This window comes from Rhipicephalus microplus, chromosome 3 (assembly GCF_043290135.1).
Source record: "Rhipicephalus microplus isolate Deutch F79 chromosome 3, USDA_Rmic, whole genome shotgun sequence".
NCBI classification, from domain to species: Eukaryota; Metazoa; Arthropoda; class Arachnida; order Ixodida; family Ixodidae; genus Rhipicephalus; species Rhipicephalus microplus.
In genome coordinates this window covers 132,226,182-132,249,624 of record NC_134702.1, presented here as the reverse complement: position 1 = coordinate 132,249,624, position 23,443 = coordinate 132,226,182, and the positions used below count along the sequence as shown (strand labels likewise).

Sequence of the window (23,443 nt, the reverse complement as noted above, 5' to 3'; positions counted from 1 at the left end):
CGTACGAAGTGCCGCACATGGGAAACACATAGGCAGAAATGGCCAACACGCCGTGCCGACGCACGTAGGGGGCGGCCATTTCGGATTTGCCGATGGCAATAGATTGACCGTAATTTTTTGTTCGTACTCGATTGTAATGCGCATGTGATTTATGAACTCGCTTAACCGGAAAAAAGGTGCGCGTTAGATTCGAGTAATTACGGTAAACATTTTTGACCGACTGACCTACATAGCCATAACACAGCACATAAATTGACAGGTTAGACCGAATGGCTTACCCTATGGAATTTTAATAGTTTAAAATATCACCAGCAAAAAGCATTTCAATTCAAGGATTATGAACGTGTTACAAATTGAAGTTATTGCGCTGTGGAAAGTACACCCAGCCCTCGAAAAGTTCATGTGGGTTCGACTTTAATTTCACCTCTGATGACAGACAGTACTGTAGTGTAACTGTGCATGAAGATGACTTAACAGACCAGATTTTGCTTGTTTTAGGTTAAGTGAAGGCGAAAACATCCAGCAATACAAAGTGTATTTGCTATTTTTTTATTCAAAGTAAATATGAAGTCTCCATGGGAGCAGGTTTGCCCTGGCAATTCATGGATTCATTTTACATTTTCAAGTGTTAGCAAAGGTTATGTTGCACAACAGTTTCTTGCCAAGCAGAATGAGAAATTATGTGTACTAAACGCCTTTAGAAGAAGTACACAAAGGTGGATGTTGTCCTTATTGCAGTACTTGTCCACACTGAGCCAAGCAGCAGTACGCGGCAGCATCCCAGCTCCAGTCACTGATCCGCATTGCTTCAGGGGCCAGCCTAGAAGTAGCAGAGGATAAAACAAAATGGTTTTAAATTTTGAGTTCAGCAACCTGCTGTCTAGAGACATTTATAGTTATTTTTTAGGACAGTTGCATGTGAAGAAGTCTGCACTTTTAGGCGTGTCAAGATCACAGAGCAAGTCACAGAAATGGCGTAGCATCGAGTACAAAACCGACAGCTTCACAAGTGGCTAAATCAAAGACTGAACGCAAGAAATGGAAGTAGAGAGAGGTTTGCATTGTTAAAAAAATTATGGGACATAATCCCGTATTTAGTCTACTAGACTGCTTTACCATTCAAGCTGAATACACATGAATCACAATTGTGAATAAGAGCGATACTCTAATAGCAAGATGAAAGACTGCCAAGTAGTTTCTAACTTTGTGTGGGTGGTTGCCGCAGCTACACGTTTAACAAAGTGAGAGTGAATTGCACGACAACAAAGAAAGAAGCACCAGCCATCCTAAAGGCACCCAGAAGCTTCCACGAAAAAATGGTGGTGCAGTATCTGTATTGGGGATCCCACTAGCTGATGTGTAAAACAGTAAATGCTGTCAAGCTTTGAGAAGAAACTGAAGCTCTAAAACTGACACAAGCAGGATTGATCACAGTGCCATCCATACTAATTAAAAAATCTCTATCATAACTGCTGTCATTTGGGTGGTCATGGCGGCATCCAGTGGACATACATGAAGGTAACCAAGCAGTTCACATGATCTGGCATAAAAGAAGAAACTACAAGATAATCATATCATGAACGCCAGATTAATAAAGTAAAGTTTAGGCAGCTGACTCAACATATGGTACAAGCACAGCACTTTTCTGCACCGATGGAGGTTACTCACTTGTACTTAAGAGAATTTTGTAAAAAAAATCCAAAGGTTATGGCTTGTAAAAGGTTGGTGGCAGCAAAAGCAGAAAAGGCCATACCAACAGTCTGATTTCCTTTCTAAACTGAAAGATGTGTAATAAAAAGTCAGTATTAGTGAGACAGTTAACCAGATTCACAGAGTCACCAACCCAATAAACGGGCAAGCCAACAGCGAATTGCACTCAGGTTTACTGCTCCATGTCATTCAGCAGTTAATGGGCAAGTGAAGCCAGCTAATTTAGACATAATGTAATACTTAAGCATGTGTCCAGACTTCCCAGAAGGATGGAAGAGCTGCCTTTGAATGACTTAGCTCATCGCGCACAGCCCTAAAAAACATCTCTTGGGTGTACACTTACAGCCCTAAAAAACATCTCTTGGGTGCACACTTCTTATGCATTTTTACATACTACAGCCTCAATGAAGCTATTGCAGGAGTGGGAAAAAAAACAAGAACAAAAATAAACATTCATGAACGGACTTTTGACTGCTCCTGCAAAGCGACATATTTACGAGCCAACGTGGCTGTGAGTTGAAATGATGATCAGCCTGACAGGAGAGAGAACTAAAGAGGGTAAAGCTAAGTACTGAAAGACAGTGAAAAGGAACTTCGACAAAGAACAGAATACAGCTGTACCAAGAATTCAGGTTCGGGACTTGGCGCTAGCGATGAAAGAATTGCAAAACTCGGCAGCGAGCCACAGAGGGCCATTCTATTTTGTGAAAATGGCATGCCAGTAGGGACATTTAAACATTGCCCAATATGTTGGCCTCAATAGCTTCTTCGAATTGGCCTCCACAGCCAACATTCTAAAGGAGTACGACGCCACTTTTCAAAGGTGAGTTTACCCTGCCATGCAAATTTTATGGATACAAAGATCACTCTGAGCAAGTGAGAAGCAAATAAAATCGTGATAAAATATATTATTTCTTATATTAAAGTCAGGTTTCCCGTGGCACATCAGGCAATTCTAGGGACTTTATGCTGCAATCTGGCTAGTTGTGATGACATCATGTACCAAAACGGCCACTCAGCGCCACAAAATCTATCAAAATGACTGCTTGTGGGTTGGCAACCGAGCCACATGCATAGCAGCTGAGCGAGTTTCACGATTTCTCGCACAAGCACATGACGAGGAGCTCATATTGTGTTACGATGTCAGGGCACTGTAGATATGGAAACTGCTTTTAAAATGATACTGTTACTACTTTTGCGGAGTGCACTCGCACTTTGCAGTACATTTTCTAGATCCTTGAAGGTTGGACCTTTCATTTCAAGCAAGAAAATAAAAAATTTTACAGTTAGTATCCCTTTATCATCCGGGGAGGTTAGAAAACAAGTGCTGTGAAAGGGAAGCAAGCTTAAGCAGTTGCAAAAGACAAATGATTTCTTGCATAGGCAGCTAGGAGGACTGAGGTATTAAATAAAGAAGTTAGAAATGATGACAAGAAGAGAATGTGTCTCTGTATTATGTGCAGTCTTTGTACATACCACCTGTTAGCAACTTGTTCGATAGGTGAAGGTTTGTCTGCATTGAAAGAAAAATGTGAACTAACTTTTGCAAGATCACCAAAACTTCAGTATGTTTTTTAAAACAATGCTTAATAGCATAGCATTGTGCCGTTTTGTTAGTTACACCTTTGAGTATAATTATGGTAATAATGTTAGCATAATCTGTATAAATTAAACATTACCTGTCAACCTGAGGTGTAATGATGTTTTCTTCTTTTTTTCATGGAGCCAAAACTAGCAGTGCTCCGAAGGGGCCTAGGAATTTCTCAGCAAGGTACTGCAAACAGATTATAAACTGTTCATAAACTGATAATTCACAGCCCTACAGCTAGTGTAGCACTCCCTGTCACGTGCACTCGGCACACAATCATAATTCATTAGCCTTACGCAAACATGCATTCTCTGTAAAAGGGAATGCCAAGGAGGATGCATTTTTTAACACTACACGCAACTTAGCTGCAGCTGGTTATTCTCTTCATTCACAGGACATTTGTCAATTAATTTACGTATAAAGAATGCAAGCTCAAACTACTAACGATTCCGGATAGCTGTTTGGATGTACACACTGCACTTATTCCCACACTAACTGCAGTGATTTGCAACATGATGCTTACTCTGGGCACGTGATCGTAAAGATTCCCACATGCCTTCCCCAATATACATAGCAGCTCTGCGGTGAAGCCTCAAGTAACACGTTCGTACTTTTTTTTATTATTTTATAGCTTTGGACCAACACTCAAAGCTGTGGGTTGCAGTTTAGTTTTCTTTTTGTTGTGGTTTAGTTTATTCCACTGTAGTCTATGAGCACTAAATGCACTGTCCAACAGCAGCAATGGTCGTGCTCGCGCTGGGTATCGTAGTAACCGATGCTGTGCCTGCCCGAGCATCGTTCGCGAACTTGAGCGCACCGACGAACTCGTAAGCAAGCATTTTAAAGCTCTGCTCGAAACTGAAAAAAAGAACTTAGCGAGACCAGCATCTCGACGTCTTCCTAATCTTTACTGGATACGACGGTCCAGTTCTTGGTGTCTCCTGCAGTCGATGAAAGCGGACCATCACTGCCGGCGGCAGTTAAATGCAGCTTCGGTAGATATATGCTCACAGCATTTCTCGGCACACTTGAAGTTTCCAAGCGTCCCTCCGAATGTTTGGAAGGTGTTTTTCTCGATCAAGATCGCCTCAGCAAACACAGCACGCGGGAAGTTTTGCCTGGCAGCTGCCTGCAGCATCGTCATGGGCGCAGCCATGTTTGCTGACATCACACATGAACCAATAAGCACGCAGCTTCTGAGAGCCTTGTAAGAGCGCTGGGTCTATCCGCTCGCCTGTGTAAACTCGCCGGCAGGGCACCTTGATCCAGTGGCTAGCTCTTCGTAGTAGTGTTAATTGGAAGGAACATGAAGTTCACAGGTGTCAGCTTTGTTTGTATATTTCGGGCTGTGCAGTTGTCCAAAATAAGGACGATGCATTCAGTACTCTTTTGTCTTCACTTCCTGAGGCTTTTGGATCCAATCTGGAAACAGGTCCATGTGCTACCCGAGCCTTGCCGTTGGCTTTATAATACACCATGGAAAGATGGAGCCTCATTGCTCCATCTTCCAGGAGCAAATATGGCTGTTCATTTTTCTTAATGACAAGCAAGCGGTGCTTGCCTTATTCATTGAAGTTAATACAGAAGGACACTGTCACATGCTCTTAGCCTTATGACCAATGCAGGGCTCCCCTTTGAGAGATTGCGACTTGGTAGTAGGTTATGAAATAGCCCGGCTTCGTCAGCGTTGTAACCATCATGCTTCGATTTCACAATCCTGAAAACACCGCTTTTTCTGCGAAACGACGCATGGGCACGAGAAAACACGTAAAAAGGAAATCCTCATAGAGGCATCATTTTGAGATTCCCACATCAAACAGTGTGACATCATAGATTATAAAGGAGTCTACTGGGCCTTACATAGCTCCTAATTGATAAAAATAAAGTACTCTCATCTGTGGAAGTACGTCTGTGGAAGCATACAAAGTTTCAGAAAATGGCATGACGCCAATGTCATGAAATTCCGAAAAATATGTTTTCAATGTTTCACGTCACGGTGTGAAATGATAAAAATGAAATGTGAACCTCAATTTTCTCCTCCAATAATTAATTTAACTCTTAACTGTGAAGCATGTGTTAGAGCTCTCAGAGCACAATTTGTCATTCTGAAACCAAGTCATTGTTTCCCTTTAGTGTCCCTTTCAAGCGGCCATGACAAGCAATTTTCTCTCGTAATCAATATTATGAGGGTTGACTGACTGACTGACTGACTGACTGACTGACTGGCTGACTGACGGACTGACTGACTGACTGACTGACTGACTGAACTGACTGTGACTGACTGAACTGACTGTGACTGACTGACTGACTGACTGACTGACCGACCGACTGACTGACTGAACTGACTGACTGACCGGCTGACTTAACTGACTGTGACTGACTGACTGACTGACTGACCGACTTACTGACTGACTGACTGACGACAAGCTGTGCAAAGCATTGACCAAGTACACATCGACGACAGCTACACTCTTAGCCGCCTCTATTTTTTAGCCGCCTCTATTTGATGTTTGACTGAACTGACTGACTGACTGACTGACTGACTGAACTGACTGACTGACTGACTGACAGCTGTCGCGCTTGTCGTTGTCGATGTAGTCGAAAAATGCAAAGCATTGACCAAGTACTCAGGATGTTAGGTTCAAAAACTGTTTATTGATCAAGCTGACACGTGCCGACGTATGTTTCTTCCATGACAAACGTATCAAAAAGGAGCACCAGGGCCCTCCCGTGAATTTTCTTGTATTTCTTCAGTGGAGGACAGGCCCGGCACTTGTAGCGCCACATGCGGTGGTTGAAGGCCTCGTCATCTGGAAACACCTCGTTGTTTGAGAGCACAATGACGGGTGTTCTGGAAATGGTCTGGTCGGCAGTGTACTTGACAGCTACCGAGTCTACGTCACCACCAAAAATTTTTTTGATAGTATCGAAAGCGGATGACTCACAGTTTGGCTCGTTCCATACCAGGATGCGAGGGCCCACGGTGTCCTGTAGTGGAAAGCTAGTGTAGTTGTTAAAGTTGTGAATGGTACCGCGGTTAATGTAAAATGAAAGAACAGGATCGAAAAAAAAGTTTTTGTCTGCACTCGGAGCGGACACAGTTTCCATGCAATATTTTTTTGGGATCGCCTTTTCGACCAGGCTGTACAAGTTGTTGACAAAGGCCGACACTTCCTCGTGGATGCCGTGAAACTGAAAGTTTAAACGTTACATCATGGCATCAAACGACGCGGGCACATCCATGTAAAAGATAGCGAGGTCGCCATGTGGGGCGTCAAAGAGTGGCTGCGTGTTCTTATACATTTCAATGAAGTCGAGGGTGGAGTACGAACACAACTCATCATTAAACACTTGGATGGCTCGTTGAAGGCGTTTGTCGTCCAGGCGAATAAACCGAAAGACCGGGTCCGCCAGCCACTTGGGGGTGCGCACAATCTTGCTTAACGGCGATACGAGGTTTTCGTGTAGCCAGTCGTTGATGGATTCTTCCGACGCTCCTTTTGGATGTTTTCGGCACTTTGTACCCTTTCTTGCGCATACTTTGTCTCAGCGTCTCTACCGCTCGTCTGACCTCCATGGGCGTCGTCACATGCAACTAAATGCGGAAATTTCGGGGGCAGTATTTTCAAAACTCGGCCGGGCTCGTGTCCAGTACCTTGGAATTGTCCCAAAGCTTCATTTCTAATGTCGCATTCCCAATCGCTTCCTCCCACTTTAAGGTATTCCAATAGTCAGGGCTGACTATTGAGATACTGGACGAGATTGTAGAGGTCCCATGCGCTGGCGTTTGTAGACCAAATTGACGAGCGATTTGGTCGTCTGACGAAGCCAGCGAAGATAACACATCGGCATGTGCCGTTGCTCCAGCTACAGTCGTGTAGGACGTGGACGTTTGGTAGAGTGGTTCCTCGTGTGTGGAGTGCGACGGCCGCGACTCCGTACTGTGAGGGTCCTTGTTCGAATCCTCTGACAATGTCATTATAAATTGTCTGAGCTTCTCCGTCGTCTCGAGCGGAAAACACATCGTGCACAAGTTTTCTTCGTTTTGGAACTGAGTGTAACTGCAATGCCCAGCGTGGAGGGGATTGTAAACTTTTTGCATCTCCTCTTGACCCTGTTCCTGGTTCGGGCACATTTTGAATTTGATACTTCTCCCACGCCTCGATCAGGCTCTGCAAGTGTCGCCGTGGTTTCATTAATATCACAGGCACAGTTCTCGTGGCTCAAACCAATAAACTCTGTAGTTTGTCCCTGGGAATATAGACGGCGTCACCAAAAAGCACTTTCAATTCGTAATATAGCGGTACCTTGTCTTCTTGCTCATCATGCTGACGTTTACGTGGTTCTGCCATGGTCTCTATTCAAAGAGCAAAAAAGCAACAATTCAGAGTATAATATAATTAAAAAAAAAAAGGGCCTTACCGAAGGCGTCTTTAGTGTCCGCTTGAGGTCCTCCTGGGTGGACAGCCGGTTGGCGACTGCGATTTCTGAGCTACTAGGGACCCTTTATATACCTCTCTTGGTGGCCTTGGAAACCACTGCGCTTGCAGGAAAGTCTTGCGCAACTACTAGTTAATGTGCAATGCCCTTGCGAGATGACAAGTTATTATGCAAAGCAGACAAGGCGTTGGTTTAGTTAATATCCCGCGATTGCTCGCAGCCCTATACAAAGCAGGGGCTCACTACAAATTTTTTCTTGTATGTCCTCGTCGTTGTAGCTCCACTCAGAGAAAGTATATATATATATATATATATATATATATATATATTTAAACATACCCCTTCTTAGTCTCCGACGACAATGACAGCGACACTCCAGTAATAAAAAGTCAAACAAAAAGCTTTCTTTCATCTTGCTTTTATTGTGGAAGAAAAGGCACCGAGCTTCTTGAGACCAAGGAATGCTGCTGCGCTTCCGCCAGTTTTTGGAGCTCTGCCTTGTGTTCGGTGACCTCGGTCTCCAGGCGAGCAAGGTTTACTAGACCCCCGTGACGTGTGAGGCTGTTGTAACTTGCTTTGATGTTTTCGTTGGTGTGACGCAAGTATGACACCACGCTTGACGGCAGAGTCATGCTGTCGGCTACTATAGTGTCCATGTCAGAATGAACCACCAATTCTGTGTCAAATTGAAAAAAAGCGGCAATATCTTGGAAAGTTTCGGTACTGCCGGGATCGTCCTTGTTCGACTTGCTTACTACCGCCGACGCACCGAAACTCAAACTCAGCTGAATGTTAGAGTGTATCATCGGTTTTAAACCACGGGTAAAGTAAGTATTTTCTTAGGGTCTAAATATTTCACGTGGCGCGTGTGCATATCGTCAGGTCGAAGACGCATGGTGACATTCAGATCTGGCCTTTGCTCGTACGACTCCTAGTTTGACAGGTTGCTAGTAGTGTAGGATACAACGTCAGTAGGCAGGCCTAGGTGTGTTCGAGTTAGCAACTCATTCCCCGCGTTGTAAGTAGGGCCCATCTTTAGCCACGCGTCACCTCCAAACTGATACTCATAGTTGACTATGGGTGTGCCCACGCCTTTGAAGGGAAACTGGTTGACAAACTTGGTCAAGCAGGGACTAGCCTTGTCAATGTGAATAAAGTCGTAGGCAAAGTTGTGTCGCGACACGCCCATGCACGCAGGTATGCTCTTTTCGTCGTCGCCATTTTGCTCCTCGTTTCCCGGTGTGATTTTAAGACCCCAGTAGCTCTTAGCCAGATCGGCATGGTCCTTCTCCTGAAACGGAGTGTAAGACTGCGGGTTTCATCGGGTTGTTTGTCTCGCCTTTCTTAACGCGGCACATGCCTGTATCCAAGGAGTGGTTTAATCCGACAAAGCTAAGACCATAAACTAGCATGTCAGAGTTGACAGGTTGGACAACCAAAGAGCCGGTCTTCCAAGGGGTGCGTAGACCAGTAACCTTGACAGTGCAATGCACGCCTCTTGTGTGAGACGGTAAGTTAAGGTAGGTGCCGTGAGGAATGTAAAGATACGGCCGGTCCACTGGCAAGTGTGAGAGGCTAGTTAAAACTCCTGGAAACGTTTTCTCGGTGTTATACACTAAATTCGTCTTCAGCATTGCATAGGCCCATGTGGTCAGTACTTTGCTGTCACGGAACACTGTGACCACCCCGTGGTCGCGAGGTACGCGCAAAATCTACTGAACGAGTTCTACGGAGTTTTCACCGTCACCTCCAATTCCTACTCCGCCTGGACGGACGGGAGCGTCCGATTGCATCTGCGCCGACATTTCGGCGTCGCCGGTGCTTGAGTCAGGCTGGTATCGCTTTGCATCTGCTGTATCTGATTGCCCGTTATGAAGTGATATTTTCAGCCCATTCAGCTGAACATCTAATTGATAGATTTATATAAACAAATACATTATTGATCTTCGGTAAGACATCATTGATAAACACGCATGTAGCCTGACAACACTACTCGTGAACCATGACGTAATAAGCCGCTGGCTTTGTGACCATCTCGACTCCACACAACTGTTTCAAGGTCAGTTGCGTGTACAATGGAGCTACCTCAGTTTTTCTACGGCTTGGAATTGAAAAGCTGAAGGATTCAGAGCGGCTGAAACTCAAGAGAAGACGGATCTCCTGCATGAAACACATGTCCCACATAACATGGCAACTTGACAGTCGTTGGAAGTGCGCAGAGTTTTTAGCCGCTGGACCTGTATAGTGGACTTGGCAAATAAAAATTATTTTTTGTTAACCGTTTTTCATGAATGTACAGGCACACTAAACCCTCTACTATTTTTAGCTCAAAACGGCAGCATGGAGGGTGGCCCTGTCATGGCCCTTAATAAATACATAGTTATGTCAGACTCAGTTACATAGAAGTTTAAGCAGAATCATGTATTTATTTATGAACAGTTTTATAATTTAAAGCTGCACTTGTTAATAACCCCTGTTCTGCCTGCGCTCCTCAAGCGCCTCTAGCTCCTGCCGCCTTTGCTGTAACTCGAGCTCCTTTAGCCTGAAAATCGCCTCCTGCTGCGCCTGCCACTTGCCTGCGCTCCTCAAGCGCCTCTAGCTCCTGCCGCCTTTGCTGTAACTCGAGCTCCTTTAGCCTGAAAATCGCCTCCTGCTGCGCCTGCCACTGCTGAAGCTCTGTTTGCTTTGGCTTCATTTCTTTGTCGTGGCCCTTCATCTCAAACCGCAGCCGGTTCTCTTCAAGTTTATTGCGGCGGTTCTTGATGGCAGTTTCCTGATCACAGCGGGCCTTGATGAGGGCATACGTTGCCTCAGCATGCTGTTGTGCACTTGCACAAACTTACAAGGAAGTTAACTGTCTTAGGTTGAAATGGATGAGCAAGTGCAACCGTTGAAAATTCAAGGTAAAGAAAAAAAGAAAACTCTCATGATGGGAGGAAAATGCCATTAACCGTCGCGAGCGGCTTATTATAAAGGTCGCTCGGTCAATTTAGTGTCCTCAAGAAAATCGAGTAAGGCCACAAGGGCAGAGCAGCAATGGTCTTCGTAGCCGGTGGTATGTAGAATGTCCTGCAGGTTCGCACATGACAGTCCGAGGAGATATTTCTTGATGAGCTGCTGGCACACATCACTGAGAGCAGGACACTCACACAAGAGGTGGAACAATTTTTCCCCCACGCTGCAATCAGCGCACACTTCGGTGACATTACGTCACGCAGAAGATGGTTCTGTTCCACTGGCCACATGGAGCCGGTCCTCAGGGCTAGGAGGAGCCCACGATTGCACCAGGCGCTGTCACAGGAGGAGGGGGGCGTCCTGCGGCAACCCAAGCATCAGTATGCTCATGTGCTAACTCGCAGCTAAGGTTGCTGCGTGTCGAGTCGAAGGAGCTTGCATAGTTCGTTAGCTGGGTCTCAGCGGAGTGTGCTCGTTTGGCAAGTTCATTGGCAGGCTCGTTTTCTGCGATGCCAGGATGTGAAGGGAGCAAGTGAAGCGCAACGTCACCGCCGCGCTCTTATAGGGCAAGTCTGCTGTGTGCAGTACGCTGAACCAGGAGCGGGCCACGTTCCTCCCTCGTGAGCTGGCTCAGGGCAGGCTTTGAATCGCAGAATATTGCTGCACTCATGACAGCTGGCGACTTGCGTAGGAGGTCAACAGCCAACAGAAGCCCGACTAGCTCAGCTGTTGTTTAGGATGCACAATTCTGCAAGCGGCATTGTCGCTCCATGTAAGCTGAGGGACTATTCAGCCGGCCATGACTGAGTCATCCCTCGGAAAGATATGCTCATCTACTGCAATCACACAGCGAGGAGAAGCGACAGAGAAAGCGGGATTTAAGCAGCCATTTTGTATGCTTTGGTATCTGGCATCGCATGTGCGCATTCAAGTGTGTGAAGTCACCAGAGTTTATACTGGTTATGAAAATCAATACCAGCACCCGCTGTTAACTCCGCGAAAGTTGTTAGGGCATCTTCTTCCCTGTGGTGTACAGTGACTACACGACGTTTCGCTGGCGGGCGGGCGATGAGTTTTCTTTCGAACCTTTGCCGCTGTCGCATTTTGTGAGCAGTCTAATGGTTGACCGCGACGATCTGTAGACGCACTCGCGCGCTAAGTCAGCCACTTGCTGCAGCAAGCCCTCCAGCTCGGACCGCTTCTCTTTTGTCCCAGAACTATTTTCAGCCAGTAATGGAAAAGAACAGTACTTAATAAAGTCTAATACGAGACGCACTTGCCTCCTAGTTTTCTTCTTTTTCTGATCCCACAAAAACCACGGGAGGATTAAATTGAGCCTTTCTTTGATAGTGCAAACTTAAAGCACCTACTAAGCAGCTCGGATAGCTGATTGGCTATATTTAGCCAGTTTGTGGGGTCAAGGAAAGGATTCAAATTGAATTACTCTTTTGCCAAAGCGGTGTCATCCCCGAGTATAAGGGGTTTGCGCCCGAACATCAATGCCTGTGTTGACAAAGAGAACTGTGCAAACAAAGTCAAACAATCTGTTTGCTGTCGGCGCTTGTGCTTCGGCTTGTCTTCGGCTTGTCTTATGGCGGCTTGCACCGGGCCATATACCGTAAAAACCCACGTATAGTTCGGGCCCGCGTATAGTTCGAGGTGTAACTCGGGGATAGCAAACGCGAGAAAAAACATTTTCACGCGAATATTGTTCGAGGAAAACAGAAAAAATGCATTTATTTGCCTGCAGCAGCTCGATGTGCACAGCGAGTTGTGCAGCTCGTTGCTCCCAAACAAAGTCCGTCAGTTCTCGTTCCACGTCTGGAAATGGTTCATTTTTCGGTCCTTGGAAACTTTTTCTCTTGCCGCAGCATGCAAAAAGGGCTTCCTTCTGCTTCCGCCAACTGTGAATGCTCCGCTCATGCACGCCGAACTGCCGCTCCGCGGCACAGTTGCCGATGGTTTCGGCAGCAGAAATAACTTTCCTCTTAAAGGTAGCCGAGTACTGCCTGCGCGGTCCCGACATGGCTTAAAATCACGAAAGTAAAATCGTGGCCGTCGTGATGTGCGCCAAGTGATTGCAATGGCCACTGTTGCTCGCCTGATGCATGCCTGTACCTGTAGGTCTCTAGGACTAACGCCGCTCACGCTACCACGCCACCTAACGTAGAAGTGCGCAGACACCTGATAATGATGATAGCACCAACCAATGCCGAAACCAAAACTGAATTCGGGCCGAAACTTTTTTGGGATCCGCATATAGTACGGGGCTGAAATTTCGCACCCTAAATTTTAGAAAAAAACCCCGGGCTATACGCGGGTTTTTGCGGTACTTTAAGTCTATCCAATGAATAGTTTACGTTACGTAAAGGTTTGCGTTTTGTGAAGTTTGGTGCATGCGCAGAATAATTTGGATATCTGGTAACACGGTAATGGAAAGAAATATGCGTACTTGTTAAAAGCCCCTAGTGATTTCCACTCAACTTACTTATGCTGGCGATGCTCCCCGATGGCTGCAGCGGGCTTCCTCAACCAAGGTCATTCTTCAGCTTGTCGCTAAGTTGAGACACCATTTCGTGAGTTGACTGAATGGAGTCTGTGCTTCCAGAGCTCAGGTTCTGCAGGGATGCTTGATGTTTAACTAGTCCACCCACGTCGCCATGGGCATTATTTCCATGCCCGGCAGCGGAAAATAGCCACCTTTTGGGCGTGCGCTTAGTGCAACACAACTCTTAATGATAATACCTAATTATAAAATGGCTTGCTGCACTATCACTGACATATGTCACGTGCCCGTAAATGGGTGCTTTCTCATGTGAAATTTTTTGCACTCAGTGTGTAACAGGCATGTGCTTTGTCGTGATGCATATTGTTGTTTATGACAGCAAAACTGCGTATGGCTTTCCTTGTTGTGACAACACAAGTGAAGATGGAGATTCGCTTTTTATGCCAATGATACGACTGCGTTTCCTTTGAGAGTAGGACAGTCCCGTTCAATCAATCTGAGCCTGTTTTTTTTTTGTAACACCGTATGATTCATTTGTGAATGGAAAATGAGGGGGGGGGGGGGGAGTTAGTGGTGAAACACCAGAAACTGAGCTTACCTGTTTAAATCATCGATAGCTGCTTCTTCCTGAAGAAATGTCTGGTCTGCTTTATCGCACTCTTAGTGAATGAAGATTGGATTTCCTTGAGGCGCGTAAAACAGCGCTGGCAAACCTTGTCGGTGTCATGAGTAGCCTGTGCCCCTGGCAGTGGTCTCTGTTGAGACTCAACATCCAAAAGATCAAGCACTGTAATTTTAATCTAGCTATCTTCTTGTGTGCGCGTAAATAATCTGCACAGAATACTCGGTCTTAGCTACGAGCCTCCTGCATTGCAACATAGATGCAACATAGCATGTATGCTAGTTCAGCACAAATCCCAGTTCATACCTGGAGAGGTCTCTTTTCTTGCTGCCCCTCAGTGTTGCATTCATGCATTTCCAAGTTCAAGGTGGCGTGAGAAGAGTTCAAACATTCGTATGCTTGATCCTTCTATCTATGAAACCTCGCAGGGGCATCTGCGCAAGCAGGCGTTTGCTGTGTGGCAACACCACACACCCGAGGCAACGGGAGGGGGGTGGTGGTTTCGACCTCCTACCACACTTCGCCGTGCATGGCTTAGCCGTGTCCAGGGAAAAGGGAATCATGGGGGTTTAGCTGATGCCGGGTGATTGGACATTTAAGGCCCCCCGGCAGAGGCCACTCACCCCTTTGGCCCCAGCTTCACGTAGACAACACCCCTGGGCTGACCTACCCAGGGGAGACCGGCAGTTGCCTTTTCCTCTCTCTCTCTTTCCTGATCTTTGTCTTTTTCTATTTTTCTATTATTCCTGTCATCTCCTCATTTCTGTTTACTTCCATCTTCTAGGTGGCAAGGGTTAACCTTGTGTATGTGCCCTCTCTTGGTCACATACTAAGTACTACACAAAGTGGATGGGCCGCAGCGCAATTCATCTTCTCAGGGGAAATAGCAGAGGCTCTTCTGCCACCAAAAGGCTTGCAGGCCTCTGGACCTCAACCTTATGTGGTCCTTGGGGACTTAAATGCACATGATGGTCTGTGGGGCGACTCATTGCGATGCACAAGGTTGCCTAATCGAACAGTTCCTCTTTTTTATGGGTGTGTGTCTGTTGAATAAGAAAGAGCCTACATACTTTAGTCTCGCCAACAGAACCTACTCATGCATAGATCTCAGCATTGTGTCACCATCGCGTGTACCCCTGCTTCAATGGAAAGTGATCAAAAATCCTTTCGAAAGTGACCATTTCTGATCATTCGAAGCACATCGATAGACAAAGGTCCTCCACAGGTTTCCAGAACCTGTGGAGGATGCAGCTGTATAGATGCAGCTGTACACTTTTTGACAACACTTCTTATTAATGCTGCAACAAAGTGTATCCCACAATCTGGACTCTCCACCAAACGACGAGTCCCTTGGTGGAACGGTGATTGTCGGAATGCTCGAAAAAAGCAAAATAAGGCATGGAGGCTGCTTTGGAACTCACCGACAGCCGAGAACCTTGGCAATTTTAAGAACATAAAGCCTCAAGGCAGCAGACAGGTGAGAAGGGAGAATTGGCATGACATTTTATCCAGGATCAATTCATATACACAAGGGGCGACAGTCTGGAACATGGTAGGCAAGGTAGTGAGACGGCAATCTCACCCACTTCCTCTTGTGAGCACACAAGGCGACAGCTTCGAGGAGCAGGCAAACTCTCTTGGGGCGACCTTGGAACAGGTCTCCAGCTCGTGGCACTATATCACATCGTTCTAGCGATACAAAACAATAATCGAAAAACAGAAACTAGAGTGCAAATCCACAAACAAAGAAGCATATAATGAACCTTTCGTTTTAGCTGAGCTAGAGGCATCACTAACCTGCTGCTATAATTCTGCCCCAGGCTCCGACCGAGTAGTATATGAAATCTTGAAGCACTTGTCCTCTAAAACTGAAAAAGCGCTTCTCCACCTGTATAATGCTGTTTGGCTTTCTGGTGAGATTCCCTCTGTCTGGAAACAAGCCATTGTAATTCCAATTCTAAAGCAAGGAAAATACCCATCTTCCATTGCAAGTTACAGGCTGATTGCATTGACAAGTTGTCTATGTAAACCTTTAGGAAAAATGATTAACCACGGGCTCGTACAATTTCTAGAAAGAAACAATGTACTGGACCTATATCAGTGCGGATTTCGTAAGGATAGATCCACTACTGACCGTTTGTTAGGAATCGAAGCACAGATCTGTGATGCTTCTGTCCATAATCAATTCTTCCTTTCGCTGTTTCTCTACTATATGGAAAAAGCATACGATACCACCTGGTGCTTTGGTATATTGCGAGACCTCTCACAGTTAGGTGTCCGAAGTAACATGCTGACCATAATTGAAAATTATTTGTCCAACCGCACTTTTCGTGTCCGGGTGGGGAATGTCTTGTCACAAACATTTTTCCAGAAAACTGGAGTGCTGCGAGGTGGTGTCCTAAGTTGCACACTTCTTATTATAAAAATGAATACTCTTCATTCTTGCATTGCACGCAATATGTTCTATTGCACATACGTCCATGATGTGCTGATAGGCTACAAATCATGCAACCTCACAATGTGCGAGCCGAAACTTCAACTTGGTCTGAATAAGGTTACCAAATGGACAGATCAGAATGGGTTCATCCTTAAGCCACAAAAAAGCACGTGTTTGCAAGGAAGAGAGGTCTTCAACCCGATCTGATCATTAACTTTCACGGGCAGCAATTAGCTGTGAAAATTGAACATAAATTCTAGGTTTACTTCTAGACAAGAAATGAACATTTGTCCCTCACCTGAAAAACCTCAAGAACAAGTGCCTGAAAGCTATAAATATTCTCAAGGTTTTGTCGCGGACATCATGGGGCACTGATAGAAAATTCCTGATGAATCTTCATAAAAGCCTCATACACAGGCACTTAGATTATGGAGCAATTGTCTATCAGTCTGCCTTACCAAGCTCTCTGAAAATGCTTGACCCAGTCCATCATTTGGGCATTTGTCTTTTTTACGGGTGCTTTTTGCACTAGTTCCGTAAAAGCGTGTACGTCGAATCGAACGAGGGGTCGTTGTACCTGCAGAGGACTTACATGTCTTTTGTGTATTACCTCAAAGAAAATGCTCACAATAAGCGCCCCTCACACTTTGTACTCAATGACTTGTGCAGTTTCACACTGTACGATAACTGTCCTTCGTTTCGACAGCCCTACTCGCTTCGAGTGAGAGGCCTCGCTCAGGAAATGGGAGTGCCACTTCTTGATCAGTGTCTGATGGCTTCTGCCGTGTGTTCGCCACTGTGGCGATGGCAACTCACAGCACGTGACATATTCTTCGAGGAAGTTTCGAAGCACGCACCTGAGGCACATACATATTTGCATGTACTTCCTAGAGCTTCAACACAAATGCAATTGTCCTGAGTTCTTCACAGATGCCTCCAAGTCTCTCACAATTCTGTGTCGTAAGCAGCAGTCGACCCATCTTTTTCGAAGGCCGGCATGCTGCATCCTGATACGACCATCTTCACTGCAAAAGCCTACGCGATACTTGCGGCTGTCAACCATGTCAAACAACCAAACTTCAAAAGGCAGTAATTCACACAGATTCTCTAAGCATCGTAAAGGTTTTGAAAAATTCTTAAAAAATCGCAAAAGCCCTGCCCTTACTTCACTTTATTCTCTACTATTCACAGTCTACAAGTCTAAACAGCACGTTATAGTGTACTAGGTACCAGGACACTGCGAAATCCGAGATAAGGTGATGGCGAGTCAGCTAGCCACATTTGTTCACGACAGTACTGTTAATACACCTGTAGGTATCTCTGATCCTGACCTAAAACCATATCTTAAATGAAAGCTCAAAGCTTATGAACAGAGTACATGGGATAGCCACACAGAAAATAAATTGCACGTCATCAAGCCGTTCTTTGGTCATTGGGCGCCGGTATCGAAATTACGCCACACAGAAATTACACTTGCAAGGCTATGAACAGGACATATGCACAGCATCCACTCATACCTTTTGTGCGGTGGTGACCCACTTTTGTGTGATTGACGTAGTGAATCATTCACCGGCAACCACATCCTCATTCAATGTGGGGAATCACTCTATTAGAAAAAAGCATTTTTCGTTAGCTTACCGTGAGCACATTCCACTTCATACTTGGATGCCCATTGGCAAAGAACTACTTTTCAAATATCAATCATTAGTGGCATGTTTAGATGAAATTCAAAACTTCGGCATCATATACAAGGGAAATTTGCAACATGATTTCTTCGCAGAGTTTGTTGATGCGGTAGCTACTCTGAGTAGCACCTGCGTCTCACACTTTGGTTTTAAAAGGATTGAAGAGGCATTTTGCTCTTTACAATCGCTCACTTCTAGATACCATGGTCAATTAAATTCATTCGACACCCATGCATCAAATCACGTATCACTGTCATAATTTTATACTTTATACACACATTGTACGCTTTCATACAGCACGTGATTTTAAGCCTTTATACAGCCCTATTACACCTTGCCATCGCAATCATTGGTCATCGCTTACATCGCGTCAAAGACATGGCGCTCTTTGGTCACCCACGGTCCTTGTGCCACATGAGTCCACTAATCATCATCATTCATCTACGAAATGTGGACATACACTTGTGCATCAGCAAAAAGTGTGCATGGAACTTCTGCTGCACAATAGAGTCCTGATAAATCTCGGGAGTGCTTGCAGCTGGAATGGATTGAGAAAGAGAGAGAATGGGAGACTGCGGTGACAAGTGAAACATAGTTTATCACGCAAAAAACGGAAAACAAACACAAAATTGTGTAAGACAATGCATGCACACAAAATTAAGATGTACCGCGCAGTGAAACTGAAACTTAACAGTAAGCCACGATTGGGGTCGTCTCTAGCCGTAGCCAGTATCTAGCCAAGATGACGTCTTAGTAATCAAACGTTCTTACAGTTCATGTCGACTGCGTGCCTTGCCGCGTCAACCGTTTGTCTAGTGCATCCTCGATGTCTTTCACAAACTCCTAGCATCGCGGCTGGTTGCTTCCGCCCAATGAGCCGCTTGTTCTCATTGCTGGCGTCCTGGTCTTCCAAGTTAGGTTAAACCTAACTTGCAGTGGCATTGTTCCATATTAATGGGGCACTTTGATGATTTGTGTGAGCCGCAACCAGTCTAGCACGAAATGAAAAGGCTGTAAGCCCACTGGGAACAGCTGTGAAAGTGGGTGGCAAGTCTGGGCAGTCTCACTCGGGTTTTCTGAGGTCAATGGCCACTCTGCTTGCCTCTACGCCGACAGCCTTTAGAATCGGGCGGCTACTCCTTCTGTCGCTGTAGCTGATCTTAGCTGCTCGAAGCCCCACAGCACAGTGGCAGGTGATCTGGGATTTTCCATCATGGCTCGGGTCGTGTGCCACGAGCCTTTCCTTCCATCGATTTCACTTGAACGGGTGCGTATGCGCATCATCCGGGCCTCGTGCCTTGTGCCGTTTTACTCATAAAAAACAGAAAAGTTGCTTTCATAAAGTGATGTGAAACCGCCTCACTTGGAGGACTTCAGTCGAAACCTGTAGATCCAACATTACTTAAGTGCGGTGTCTTTGCACCAGCTATGGCAAGTAGTAGGATCACTGTTTGTTGGATTGGTGAAGTTACTTGGCTTGTAACAGGGAAATAAAGCCGAAATCGTTGTCTGAACATTATCCATCTTGTTCGCGATTCCCCAATTATGCAAATACGCGCTCAGATGTCTCGTCTTAGAACGCTGTTTCGGAGTGGAATGTTCGAATCAGTGATGTCACCGGTGATGCTTAGCTGTTTCGTGGAGGTACTCTGCTGTTCCCAGCACTGCTTAATGCTGTTAGTAAAACTTCAATGATTTCGCACACTGTTCAAAGCCTCCGTCTGGGGTGATAGAGCGGGAAGACACATTGTAGGCACAAAGAGCCTGGTGTACTATGCTGCCTTGTTTTTGATGGTGATAGTGAGCCAAAATATAAATTGTATGTAATGCAGTTTCGATTTCGACTTAATTAGTGGTCTTGTTACATCAAAGATGTAGTCTGCAGGGAAAAAATGGGGGGGTGGGGCCAGCATCAAAACAGTTTGTGGACATTGAAAAGTGGTCTTTCAGCATACTTAGTGTCATCGCTGGTTGTGCGTGCAGGAATCATGTGTGCATGAAAATTCTTGTGGATTACGGAAGAAAGTTACGTGATGATGATGAGTAGGTAACACACCAAAACTAGTATAAATATTGCCATTGCATGAGCATTCTTCCAAAGGCCAGAAAAACTGTTGCTGCCACTCGAGGCATGCAAGAAGAGTGGCCTGTTTTGTGCTGGCATGAAGCATTGGGCAACTGGGGAAAGTTGACTACCCATTAGGAAGGGTTTGGGCCAAGCTATTGAAGTACATGGCATCACCAATTTTGGTGTGGATCATTGCTGTCTGAAGTGCAACAGCCTCCTGATCATTCCCGTTGAGAAACCATCCCATGTCTTCACCACTAAAGAAGTGCGCAAGCAGACTCTGCTAGTTAAACAATTAGACAAAATGACACTGTGCTGTGCAAATAAAAACAGTCGCATGATACCACTGATTGGGTAAAAGAAGTGCAATGGACTTGTTGGCTAATACTTGGCCCTCATCAAGCCTTTTTGTAAATGGCACATTGGCTGAGATAACAAGCTGAAGTAATTGTTGGTATTTTTGACAATGTCTATTGCTATTAGCTTGTGAATGCATATACAGCGATTCAAAAGTTTGCTTGGCTACACATATAAATTGCAGCATATAAATATTGACACACCATTCGAGCTCCAACAAGATATCGAGCCCTATTGATAGTCTTGTATAATTTCGAATCCTAACCTGCTTTTACTCCTCGTTGCCTTTAGACCATATTAAAGTAGCGAAATTTACAGGACAAAAAAGTGTATGCAATGAAGCCTTTGGGCATGTGAGGCAGTTTGTGTCTTTTGAAAAGGGAATAATGTTGTAATGCATGCAACCTTTTCCATATATTCCTTTCTTCTATTAGCCTCTGTTTGTGTACTGCTAACTAATGCAACAGCTTGAAACGACATTCTTGTAATCGGATCAAGAAATAGAGGATTAGACTGCCCAGAATGTTGAGGGTGTTTATTGCTATCTTGCTCTAATAAATGGTTTAGGAAATGTCTCTTCATGTTTAATACTAGCACTTCAAGCTAATCTGCATCACTTGAGAAGTTAAAGAATTATGCAGTCTGGATGTAAACATTACCATTTTAGGTTTAGGGTTTTTCTGGTAGAAATGCAAATATTTTAAGCTGATGTGTTATTCTCTTGTAATTTTTGACAGCTTGCTGTAATGCCTTGCTGCTTGGCCATTGGCTAGGAAAGGAGGCAAAATACTTCCAATCTAGGATGGGATGACCCACTGCCTTGTCTCCAGCTGATGAGCTGTGTGGCAGGAGTTGGCTGTTTTGCTGCAAGTTGTTTATTTTTGTTGCATCCTGTTGGAACTTTTCTTCATTATCCTAGCACTGTGGGCACTGAGGCTTGCTGGTTTATAATTGTGGGAGCCGTATTAGTCAAGTATGTAAACTACGGGTGACACCACAGGAGTGTGGAGGGTATCAATATTTAATGCACATTCATTAAGCATGAAAGAACAGAAACTTCAGTGCGACTGTAAGAATGCACACATGACTTGAAGCTCGAGAAAATGGGTTCGTGAAAGAAAGCTAGACAGGATATGCTCTTATCTTTATACTCAAGATCTGTGGTTCTGGAAAAATGTCACAAAGAACTTGCATTCTTTGTCCTTGGGCTGCATCAAGCAATGTCTGCAAGGTCGTGGCAGAAGGTTTTTTCACAGGGGGCTCATGATAGGTGAAGTTCGGCGACGTGCTCTAGCATAGCGTGTCTCAGAGTAAGATGTCTGGGTGTACCAGCTGGCAATGAGCCGAAACCTAGCTCACGCCATATGAAAGGCCCTGGGCAAAGTCATAACAGGCATCTTGCTGATTAACGACGGTTTCCAGCTCCTGGGAAATGTAGACTAATGCACACGCTAGCCAAAAAACGAGGTGCTAAAGGGGAGGGTGCGCTCTGTTCTTACATTCGTCCCTCCTATGCCTGAGGCCGCTCTGACAAACTCTGGCATTACCTGCACCATCGTCACCATTATGTAACTCGAAAAAACTGAGGTCTGTATCTGGTGGGCAGTCTTCGAGGGCAAGGGTTTTCGTTCGAGAGCACTATCTGTGGTCGTGGAAGGGTGGCGACCATTGCAGCGATGGCCGCCATGAACATTGGATCAGCAGGTAGCACCACCATGGCCGCCTGGATGGAGCCAGTCGGCAAGGCGGCAGACGAGACGCGCCAGAAAAGGGAGGTCCAGGCTCTAGGGTGGATGATATCGCAGGAGCATCCGCAGCCTTCACTCACAGCAACCTCATACAACAACGAGACGGTTCGTGCATGATGAGGAACCTGCAGCTGTCATAGGTTTGTGAGGGAGCGCCCGTGCAAAAGACACGGGACAGACCCAGAAGCCAGATTTACCCAGACCGTCTGCTGCTTGGCTAAGTGGCGGGTCGTCGTGCAGGTGACCTGAGCACCATCGCCAGGATGGAAAGTCCAAGTTGAAACCTCCTGACACGGTGGCGGCTTCTTGGAGACGACAGGAGCATTCGGCGTGGAAGGCTTGTTCGAAGCAAGTGCGTGCAAATGGAAAGTAGCATGGCGGGCTTCCCAGGCCTTTTGTTCTTGAAGTGATGCTTTTTCGAAAGCAATGACACAGATTAATCTTTTTTTTCTGTAATTTCGTGCACAATATCTCGTGATGCAATTTTGTATAGCACTTCACATACCTCAGTGCTCACTCCCAGCCCAATACTCTCAATTCGTAATGATGAGTTTAGTTAGCTCAAGTGTGGAATCATTGAGAATTCCATCCTCTCTTCAGTTTCCATTTTAAAATTATTCTTTGATGCTGTTGTAAATTGTAACAGACTTATTTCTGGAGCGCTTGCATTGCACAGAATTAAGAGAGTAGGGAGATGGGCATGGCAAATAAAACACACACTTTATAACCCAAAAGATAAAAGGTAAAAATTGAAAACGAAACAAATACTCGTGGACACAAAATTACCCGAATAACAGCACAAGCAAAGTAGTCTGCAAACCAGATAAAATCTGTTCTTTGCCCTAGCCGTTGTTCCTAATAAAATATGTCGTCACAACAATCTAATGCTCTTACTGTTCACGCCGGCTTCTCTCCGATGTCGTGTCGAGGTTTGTCACATTCGTCGTTGGCCTTTTCCTCAACCTCTTCGCTGTCGTCGGTTGGTCCCGCCGAACGAGCCACTCGTCATAGTTGCTGGCGTCCTGGACCCTGTGATCTTCTTCAGCCTCACTAGGCTAGGCTTAGCATCGCCATGGATTCTCTTGATGGGAAGTTCGCTCTGCTGACTGGTGTGGGCTGTCGCCGTCCTGCTGTGAAGTGAGAGAGCTGCAAGTCTGGGCAGCCTCACTCCGAACCTTTGAGGTCGACGGCCACTCTCCGCGCCTCTCACGCCGATATCTTCAGAACTGGGCGGTCATGCTGCTCCCGTCGTGGTAGCGACACTCGTTCCCTACGTGTTCGCAGCTCGGCCAACACACAGTGCCAGCTCATGCTCTGGGATTTTCCA

The 23,443-nt window shown here is 45.6% G+C and overlaps 1 protein-coding gene and 1 pseudogene across 6 annotated transcripts in view; one reads left to right on the top strand and one right to left on the bottom strand.

Moving 5' to 3' along the window:
* LOC119185884 (uncharacterized) overlaps positions 1 to 23,443 on the top strand; it is a 188,195-nt gene that overhangs the window by 72,940 nt on the left and 91,812 nt on the right. The window lies entirely within an intron of this gene.
* LOC119186997 (uncharacterized) lies at positions 5,934 to 12,719 on the bottom strand (annotated as a pseudogene).